General features: G+C 30.3%; 1 protein-coding gene and 1 pseudogene across 1 annotated transcript in view; one reads left to right on the top strand and one right to left on the bottom strand.

The window, feature by feature from the left end:
• The window catches only part of LOC140045020 (uncharacterized), a 164,110-nt gene that overhangs the window by 125,149 nt on the left and 27,544 nt on the right, over positions 1-11,417 (bottom strand). The window lies entirely within an intron of this gene.
• On the top strand, positions 4,184-4,301 carry LOC140045613 (5S ribosomal RNA; annotated as a pseudogene).

The raw sequence follows: 11,417 nt of genomic DNA, 5'->3' as shown, positions 1-11,417 counted from the left end.
TTTAGAAATACCATGACCATTTTTATACCTCCCTGAATAGCTCAAGTCTGTCAGAGAATTAAAATGGGTAAAGGTTTGGCTGATGCCAGAATACCAAGAACCTAACAAATCATATCGATGTGAAAAATATTGAATCTGAAAATCAATACAGTACATAAGAAATGCAAACTTAACATTTATACAGTTTAATAGATTTTAAGATCTTTATTATTTGTGTTATACTTATTGAATTGACTTACAAAAAATTAATAAAATTTACATTCAAACAAATTCATAAAAATTGTTGTTCTTTTTAATTCAAAGATATAAAAAAAAAATCACTGGAAATAAGTCATTATACAGTAATTATAACAAAGAAATAAACATTATTGATTCACATGTATATATACCAACATTTGAAAAAGATTCAATGCAACTAAAAATTATCTATACTATAAATCCTATAACTAATGATTTTATAACAAGCTAATAAATATTAATATATTATTTTGATGAACATTGAAGACAAACAGTGGAATAATATATATTGTGTATAGGATGTGAATAATATTCACTGAGGCTACATACAACTTTCCTAGTAGACCATGCATACTGAGTATACCAATAAACAAACTAGACATGAAACTCGTCACTTTGACGAGTTAGTTATCCGCACGACAGATGCCACGTGCACGTCATACGTTAAAAACTATAATAAGAGGTGGTCCTGTATTTTCGCCTTGTATTATAATTATACAGTACACTGTGTATAAAAGGAGACATTAATTCTACATGATACAGAGGGCGGCAAACAACAATTTGCTCACATCAGAGACTATGCTGGTGTACATTGTACTACTGTATATTATATGACATATTAACTGAATTATGGGACCTGCCTTTAATTCAAATATTTAACATGATGACGTCATAAAAAAAACAACACAACGATAGCAATTTCTGAAGAAAATTATCTTAGCAACAACATATTAACGTGTAGAAGAAATTTGAATACGTAAAATGTTGGTGCGCGCACATTTAAATGTGATGAACTATTACGCAAAATATGAAAATACGACTTTTTTTATTCAACTGGCAATATGATGACGTCACAACATCCGATTGGCAAAATGTTTACATGAATTCGTATCTACAATCCTATAGCTTCCAGAAAACGTTTTAATCGTGATTATCACATTTTATTCTTACGAGCTATTACAGAATAAAATTTACTGTAAAGATGAAATTAATGACCCACGTAATTAAAATTTTTAGGCATGATGACGTTATAAAAATTTAAATATTTTTATCTCATGCTAAAGAAAGTTGATTGACCTAGACAATATATAAATATAGGAGAAAAAGGAATACAGATAAGCGTGATGCACTCCATTGAATGTGATGAGCAATAACGAAACAGACAAAAATCCTATATTTTACATTCGCGTGGCCATACGATTACGTCACAATGTTTTTTTAGCCTTATCGATGCATGATCCGATATCTGCAACTCATCAACTTCTAGATTTTGTAATAAAAATAAACGGTTCACGGTTTACTTTAGAAACTATGACTGTTTAAAAAAAGACATTATTTTGATGATTTTTTAAGCTTTTTCATAAAAAACGCGCACAAATTGTCAAATTCAACGTGTTCGTATGTCGTTATTTAAACTGGAAAAGGTCTAAATTGTTTTCAAAATTACTAGGAAAGGCTTGAAAAATATAATTCAAGAGAAAAAAATATGTTTTTATCGCTACGTGCGCACCGCGTGCGTAAAAAATTGCGCGCCCGTGGGAATTTTTGACATGCTCAAAGTGACATGAAACGCGTAAAAAGTTGATTAGAAATTAATTTTTGCACATTTTGAAATTTTAAATGCGCGTGCACGTGAATCTACAAAGGCATAGTATTATGCGCTGTTTAAACACTGTATTCATGTTGGATAAGGTATTAAGGTATATGTATATTCAGATGGTTAGTGTAAATCCCAAATTATTTTTTAAGTAATAATTGCATGTAATAAGTTTGTTTGTCCCAACATTTAGTCTGTCCATTTGTCTGTAGTCTATGCAATTTTTTTGTAAATTAAATCAAGCAAATTTACCAATCAGAATGTGATGGATTATCCAAACTGTTGCTTGTTATTGGTCAACGCACTTGCGTAGCACCTACATTGCGTTGGCAACCAAAGCTTTATTAAACCAAGTTTTATTTCTGGTTGACTATTATTTACTTTTAACAAAAAGCAAATAATCACCGTCAACTAGCACTGTATGTTTGATAGGCTTTATAACAGTTTTATGTATCATCATCTCCATCAAAGCAAAGAACTTATAACACAAGAATCTCCTGTTCTTTAATTTGCATTTAAAACACAGTATCGGAAGTACAGGGTTAAAAGGTCAAACTGGGCGACGCCATTTCACAGCATGGAGCAGCGCCCCCTCCAAACTAGGAAGTCAAAACTATTAATTCCTATAGGGCTCAGTCAATTACTCTATCCCTCTATAGTATTAGCAGATCCCCTCTATGATTTTGACTTTCTAATTTGATGAGGGCACGCTACTCCATGGCTCACAATGGCGCCACCCATTAGCTCTATTCTATCTGACAATGCCTTTCAAAATTGTTACGCGCTTCGGACGAACAGGAGATGCTTGTGTTATAAGGTACAATAGTATAGAAATATACCAATTTATTTGTATTTTAGTTATTCTGTTTTTTTTTTAGGCTTCATCATTCAAATGTATTTATTCTGAATTCATTTGAATGTTAATGTAAGAGGCTGAATGTAATGACAAAGAGAGTATTATTGTTTTACAATAGAATGAAACTATAAGTATAAAATTGTCAGTCATAAATGAATATATGATGGAAAGAAAGACATTTTAAAAATACAAAATTTTTGGTAAAGGGTGAATGAGTAGAATGTATGACTTACCGATTCTAAGAGGTATCTGTTGACTATTAATTTACAATAGAAATGAAAATACTGACAATGATTAGTACTACTGTTTAGTATACAGTAGCTGTTGCTGTTAATTTACAATAAAACCTACTAGTGACTTTATGACAGTATGGTAGACAAAGGTGGACGGTAGATGAAAGGATCACGGTAATCTACACAAAATATTAATCTGCGCATGCTTAATGCACATTATACTGAGCATACTCTGTTCTGTTCATTATCAGGACTTATTTTGGACGATTTAACATTCAATCCAATGGACGGAGTAAAGTTCATTGCATCATTTTGAAACCTTGCAACAATAAAAAATGGCTGATCAGTACGCAAAGGGAATACACATTGTAGTTTTTCATTTTTAGTTAAACTTAATTAAAACATCATATTTTGTCATTAATGTATATTATAATATGTGGTGGCTGTTAATTCAATTCAATTTAATTTCAATTCAATAACATTTATTCAATAATGGTAAGACAAGAAAAACAAGCATCCTCGTAGCCTCTTTTTAAGGTTATTATTAGGTGTTTTAATTCATCCTTTTGAACTTTGCTAACTAAACTTTAAATTTTAGTTAGTTATTTTAGTTAAAATAGTGTCAATGACCATGCAACTAAAGGCACGATCACTGTTTTAAATTTTTTTCATTTTTGAAACAAGTTTATTTTTAATCTTTGATATTTTGTGGATAAATAAAGTTTGAATTTAAAAGAATGAACAGTATGTTAACAAATATTAAGCTTTACAAAATCATAATAATAAAGTTGATCTTTTTATCTTGTGATTTTCAAATAGTATACTGTTGACATTATTGCTTATACTTGAATGAATGCTATAAAGTAAGCATTGATAATCTGTCATTGTTCTAAAATATGAAAATCTGTAGCAACACCAACATTACAGTGGGTAGATTTATATTTAAACGAGTTTGTTTGTTATTGTCTTATAATGATGAAGAAGATGAATAAATATAACAATGATAGAAGATGGAATCATTTTAATTATACTACAGACTGTGCAAAGCACTGGTGCTCACTGCTGTTACCTATTTAATAAAGCATTCCATAATAATAACAATAATGCTTACATTTTATCATCATTCCTGATGATGATCAAATAAAGTTTGAAACGTTGAATCATTGTTATTTGGAGTCAGTTTTATACTATGTTGTATTTATTATTATTTAAATAGATGATTAACAAGGCCGTATACATGACTTTAGTCACGTGTGCAAATTATACGGCCATACTGCGTTGAAACACCGGTTCTCGTCAGATCACCGAAGTTAAGCAACGTTGGGCCCGGTTGCGTTCTGGATGGGAGACCGTCTAGAAATAGCGGGTGCTGTATATACACCAGAGAGTGATGGTGGAAAGGTAATATCGAACTAGCATGTGATAGGCATGGGTTCGAGGTTATCTGTACCATACTAATTGCATCCTTAGGCAAGATGCTTTACTCTCATTGCCTCGTCCTTCAGATGGGACGTAAAGCCGTTGGTCCCGTGTACTTAACAGTGCACGCTAAAGAACTTGGTACACTATTCGAAAAGAGTAGGGGATCGTCTCCCGGTGTGCTGATCTGGTAGGCGCTGCACTGCTGGCTGCCGTGGATCCGTGGAGGGCCTAATCCGAATTTCCTCAGTTTCCAGTTAAACTTGAGGATCAGTAATAATACATTTTATCATCATTCCTGATGATGATCAAATAAAGTTTGAAACGTTGAATCATTGTTATTTGGAGTCAGTTTTATACTATGTTGTATTTATTATTATTTAAATAGATGATTAACAAGGCCGTATACATGGCTTTAGTCACGTGTGCAAATTTGAGTTAGTGTTTACCGACCGACCTACCGACCGACATAGTGAGCTTAGAGTCTCAGTGATTAAGTTCACTTAGGTTGACCCTGGTCTCCCCAATTTCATTTTTTTTGTATATACTGAAATAGACCGAATAATGAAATGAAATCATCATCTAGTTTAATGCTGGTAATAGTTTTTTTAAAATTTAAATGCTATTTCAATAAAGTTGTTTTGTAAAAAAGGTCTAAAAAAATTAAATTAAATAAAATTTTGTACAGATTTTTGGGTTTTTATTGAACAGTACACTGGTACTGAAAGTGCTAACAATATAAACAGAATTTAAGTAAAATAAATGATGAGTGAGGGCACTGTGTAATATAAAATGTATAGGCCCTTGTAATGTATTATGGAAACAATAATTACAAACTAAAATTGGGTCTAATATGGGTCTAAGTTACATCCTTTAATATCATTGCTCTTCACTATTTAATGATGAGGAGATGGTGGACGGAGTTGGTAGTGTGTTGATAATAAAAGAGTGTATGGCAAAATGCATTACTAAAAATGATGAATAAAACATGTCATTACTAAAATATTCAGTACAACTAGCATCTTTGATCATTATAATACACAGGGATCATAGGGCATTTAAGTGACTTGTTTAAAAAATTGCGCTTTTAAAATACAAAATCATGTAAGAACAATTGAAGCTTTGTGAAATTTTTTTTGTTTTTGAAGTTTTTTTGTTAAAAATGCAATGGCCCCTGAAAAAAAAATTTCAAAATAAATAATTTAAAGAAAAAATGTTCAAATTGGCTGCCAGCCAATGGGTTTTTGTTGAATTTAACCATTTATTTGTCATTTTATAAGTGAAAACACCATTAAAACCCTACAAAATAACATACTATTGATTAAATACTGTTTAAAAAAATATTAATTTAATAAAATGGTGAAGGCACTATTGTTTTCAATGTTTTATAAAGTGTTTCAAATGGAAATTTATGACCATAGCATGAAAAAACATAATGTATAGCATTATGTATTGATAATAATACACATTAAAGATTATATTTTAAATTAGAGCATATAACTGTACACTGTTGCCACAAAAAACTGATATTGTTTTGCACACAGTAACAACTATATTTAAGCCTAATTGTCAACAAGCACTAAAGTGGAACACCAACAATATTAAACGCCCTGACTTACTAAAGACAAGATAATGGTGAGGAAGGGTGATACTCATCCGACATAATTACTTTTTACTTATTGCACTTTTAACAATATCTTTAGTGTTCTCTTTAGTTCCTATTATTCTTTAAGCTGTTTTACTGATTTCATTAAAATACTTGATTGTATAGAATTAAAAGAGGACGAAAAATCTAGAAATAAAACCCTAGCATAAGTATTTAGCACAATCAAGATGAGCAAGCAAGTTATGTATTAATGTAGTAATAGTAATGTTCATAAACACCAAGCTAATTGAATTCAGCTATCAAAACTAATTTTTTATTATGTAATTGAATAATAATTACTCATTTCAATAATAAATATTCAACTCATTTTATCTTAATTTTTTTAAACTTTAAAGCTTGAATACCACGATACAGATAGCAGCACTAGGCAGAAAAACTAACAAAGTGATATATCACTCTGTGTGTGTGTGTCATCCATGTGATACCAACATATTTTATGTTTTTAAATTATCCACTTTCAAATAATCAATAATCAGTATTTTGTTTCACATGCTTAGAATTATTTACAGGGGCGGTAGCAGGACTATCGTAAGGGGATTGCCCAAATGTCCAGGGCCTTAGCCAGGATCTGAAAAGGGAGCGGGATTTAAAGCAAATTTTGTTAAATGACACCTCTAGATGGCCGGAAATGCTCTCACACATGAAATTCATAAGTGGCACAATGATTGATTGCTGCTATGTCAATTCAGATGGAAAATCCACAGACATGCAATACTGGCAATAAAACTATTCCAATGGATGACACACTTTTTCAACAGCCATGTTGGAAAAGGGTGGATTTAGGGGGTAATTTGCTAATAATGTAGTGAATATCCTCAAAAAACAAATTGCATGTTGGAAAAGGGTTAAGACTGAGGGCTGGATTTAGGTGTAAATTGCTAATAATGTAGCATATCTTTAAAAACTTTTTAGTGAAGAAGAATTTTGATTGATATTTCTGTTTACATAATAAGGTTTACAATATAAATTATTAATAGAGAGATCATATGCTCAGTCAGTCAGGGAAGAGGACAAAGGGCTTCCTACTTTCTAGGAGTTTTATGTGATGGAGTTATCAGCCTTTGATTAATCACCTTTATTTTTAAACATAGTACTGTTCAGTGTCTTAGGGTATGTTCAGACTCATGGTGGCGTTATGTAAGCAGTGTACATACTTTTGTATGTGAACTAAGCTGCAGATTACCGTTAGGAAGCTGTTACGCCTCGCCATTTGCGTTAATAGGAACCCTAGCAAGAGAGGATTACCTTGTGTTGGATAACAAACCTAACGCTGTGAGTCTACCCTTAGGTATTACTATTAATACCAACCTTTAGTCATCCCAATGAGCCATTAATGTAAGATAGGCTCTGTTTCTGCTACAATATGTACGGCATAAACATAACGTAATAATATATTAGAATTATAATTCGGTGACCCGTTTCCTTTGAAAACTACTTTGTGGGATTATATGGATTGAGGAATAGATAGCTATGGTTCGATCCCGTAAAATCCCATATGGGACCGAATAACCCCGTGTCTACCTAACTTTCAGTCATTGTCCTTTGCTGTTTTGTACTGCTTACTGTTCACTTGTTTTGACGACAACCAAACCCCACATCTCCTATTACCCTGAAACCTCGGTTCTATCACATTTAAATAGAGCAAATATCTTAAGATTTTCAGTCCACTGTGACATTTTAGTAATTGTTCTAAGTAGGGTATGCTCAACAAACCTTGTGTTATGGGTGAACAATATAGATGGTATATTCATGACGCAGCAGAAAGGTGCAAGAAATATACAGTATGATAAAATATCAGAGATAACGATATCGATAATGATCAAGATTATACGGTATATTTATACAGTATATTTTTTATGAGACCCATTTCTGCTGCCACAAAAAATACCATATAAAATAATATACAGTGTGTATATTCTTGGCAGAAGAAACAGGGCCATAGTATATATTATTTGAAAACTTCCATGCGATAGTTTAATACAATGCTGATTTTGCCATAAGTCTGTAACAAATAAATTCTCTAGCATTAGTGGTTTTACATTTTGGTATGAGCAACAAATATGAAAATTGGTGAGTACTGCCCATGTGCTATGATTTTAAAGTTATAATAATAATAAACAATATTTGTCATTTATTTATCCATTATTATTATTATTTTCCCATTCTTTATGAAGGACATATTGGGACCACAATTGGATTGACCATTGTTTCTAGCAGTGTAATTGTATTAAAATTTCTTGATTTGATGTAATGCAGCTGACATTATTACCCCTGTCTAACTACATAATTTGCTTGAATACAAATTATATAGTAGTATAATAATTGCAATGATATTAATGCAGGATATAATTGCAATAAATTAACTGAAAATACTGGTAAGTTAAAGAAAGCCATTGCATGTATTGTGCTCCTTCTCTTGTAGAATTGTTTAATGGAAATTATTTTCAACTGAAGTATGATCATAACTGTAATAATGACCATATACACTTAAAAATACAATTTAAAATAAATTATGTAAGAATATATTGGTTTTTTGTTTTTAAGAGAATAGCAAATCTCAATTTAACTTAACAATTTGGCACATTATCAATATTATTAAATTACAGTATTTGATTAATAAAATTTAAAAAAGTGTGAGGAGTATTAATGATTAATCAATAACTTTATTGTTCCATGTAATTTTGAAATAACATAGTACTTTAAATATTATAATTTACATGGCAGAAAGTAAGTATATCAAGTGTAAACAAACTTAGTGATGATTTTACCAGCATTTGTAAAAAGTTTGTAAATAATAATTACAGTACATAGGTGGAAAGGTTAACTGTATTATAATTATTATTTTTGACAATTATGTTTAGCTTTGATCATTTAACATTGCTCCAAACTGGCGTTTTTTAATTTAAAATAAAGAAGAAAGAACACTGTCAGATACACAAGCTGTAGTATATATAAATCATAGATTAATAACATATGAAAGATAAAATAAATTAAAAAAAATGTTAATTAGTTTCATATTTCCTTTATAATCAAATTTTGTAGATTGAAGACTTTCTAATTTATTAGCTACATTGTATCTTTTAATAGTAATAAAAAAAAATAAAAATGAAGCATTTATTACACACTCTAAGGTATGTAAACACAACTGAACTGTAAGACCATCTTTCACATATTTTGTACATTTCTCAAATAAAAAATAAAAAATTCAAATCCTGGACATGAAACAAATTTGGCCTATTCAGTTTTCTTTAAAACTGTATTAACTATGGTGATATAAACAATGGTTTGCAATGAAATTACCTTTGTTTTACTGTCAAATTCATCAGAAAGGCATTCAAACAATGTTTTATCTCAGAAAGATGAAGAAAACTAAGTTTTAGATTTAGGAGACAAGTTTATTTAGCACTGAAATTTAAAATTGATCAGGACATGTTTACTAATATGAGATTAATATTAGAGGCCTCAAATTGAATGATTTTCACATAATTAATAGCTAAAATTAGAATATTATTTACTTATTTCACAATATTGGATCATTTATTGACAAAGTTGGGTACATTTTGAAATAAATTAAGAGGCCAGTTACCATTTGCGACTATTGAAGAAATGCATAATTGTTTTCATTAATTCATTTTAAATACTGTATCAAATATTTCTTTTTTTTAAACCAGTGATCATCGACTGAATTTTCTGAAAAATTTACATATAATTATATTCAATCAACTTTCTTTCTATAGCTAGCTGTTGTTGAAAAACATCAAGATCCTAATTGAAGAATATAATTACATTGCATAAAATAAGATAATAAAATGTTTTCATGGCATGCTTAGAATGTTTCACAATTACATATAAATGAAAGATAATATATAAATGAAGTCAAAGAATAAAACAAATAAAATATGTATGCCAGCACAACAGATGAGAAGTGAGAGAGGATTCTTGGAAAGTACTTTACCCACATCTAGGATGTTAAAAAGGTACAATAAAGAAGACTACTGTACCTTCTAGGTACTTGTTCATTATGTTCAAATATAATTATATGCTTGCAAATTATTCTCTGCATTTCTTTAAATTTAAAACAATCTAGCTATCCATTTTTTTATTTGAAGCAGGTAAATATAATATGAATTAGTATACAGGGATGCCTTTAACACAGACCGGGTAGTGGGATATTATACTACAAGCGATGGGGTACAGAGGATGATAGAGCAAAGACCAAAGCCTTCAAGGCACACTCCGTAGAACAATAATGCTCTTATGAGCAAATTTAATTTAAACAGGTTTTATCTACAGTAATTATGCGGCAATGTGCCACAATTATATTTGGCAAACCTGTCATTAAAAAATATAAACTAATGTATTGTAATTGTTGTATATCATCATCCATCATCATCTTTACTACTTTAATTTGTAGATTTTATGAAAAATGAAGCTAAACTTTTTAAATTTGAAAAAAAAGTTAAATAGTTTGTTAAAATTATACAATTACTTGAGACACTTAAATACAAGTGTGCATGACTGTAACATTTACATCTGATCCTGCCTCAATCAGGCACATACATGTGCTGCTATGTACAACAATTTGTAATGTATATTCTTTTTTTTTAAATTCAATTTTCTTGTTCATTGGATCTATGTTCATGAAAACATCAGTTTGCATAAGATTTATATTGTATTTGTTTTGTCAAAAGTTAATATTAGACAAAATTTCAACTTTTATTAAACTTCTATGACCTTCTGACCTCTAATGTTGTCAATAATTGTTGGACTTGCAAAATTACACTACCACCTACCCCAAGATTTTGTGTTGCATATTTTCTGTAGGCGGTGTTATATAATCATAAATTATTAAGCTGTACAATTGGCATTGCTATCATGGATTTCTAAAAAGTAGACATACTAAGCTTTCCAAAAATGTATGGTAGCATTTGCCACCAATTTGATACCAAACAATGTCTTTTTTTTTCCAATTGTCAAATTCATCTATCAAAAATGATATCTTTGCGATGCTACAAGGGTATTTCATCTATGATATCCAAACAGAATTCCAGTCTTGGCATTGCTTTTAAATTTAATACCTTTCAAATTGGTAGCACTACGCACAATTTAACGATTTAAAAAACAAAATCAACAAACAATTTTAAATAACCCAAAAATAGGTAGAATACTTCAGATTTTTAATAAGACAAAAATAGGCAAATATTGACCAACAATGACTAATATGAGTAGCAAGCCAATCTATATTATACAACTTAACATTTGTTACTGTGACTCCTCCTAAACCGGAAGACTGATAATAAGCGCCTTTTGAGCTGGGGCATTGTTTGATTCACCTTCATCTATTAAGCTATGTCAGAACAGCAAATTTGCACAAAAAATGTGTTTTTCAATTTCTTTGCAAGCTGTCGA

Source organism: Antedon mediterranea, chromosome 3 (genome assembly GCF_964355755.1).
Source record: "Antedon mediterranea chromosome 3, ecAntMedi1.1, whole genome shotgun sequence".
In the NCBI taxonomy this organism is placed as follows: Eukaryota; Metazoa; Echinodermata; class Crinoidea; order Comatulida; family Antedonidae; genus Antedon; species Antedon mediterranea.
This window is presented reverse-complemented; position numbering and strand designations above follow the sequence as displayed.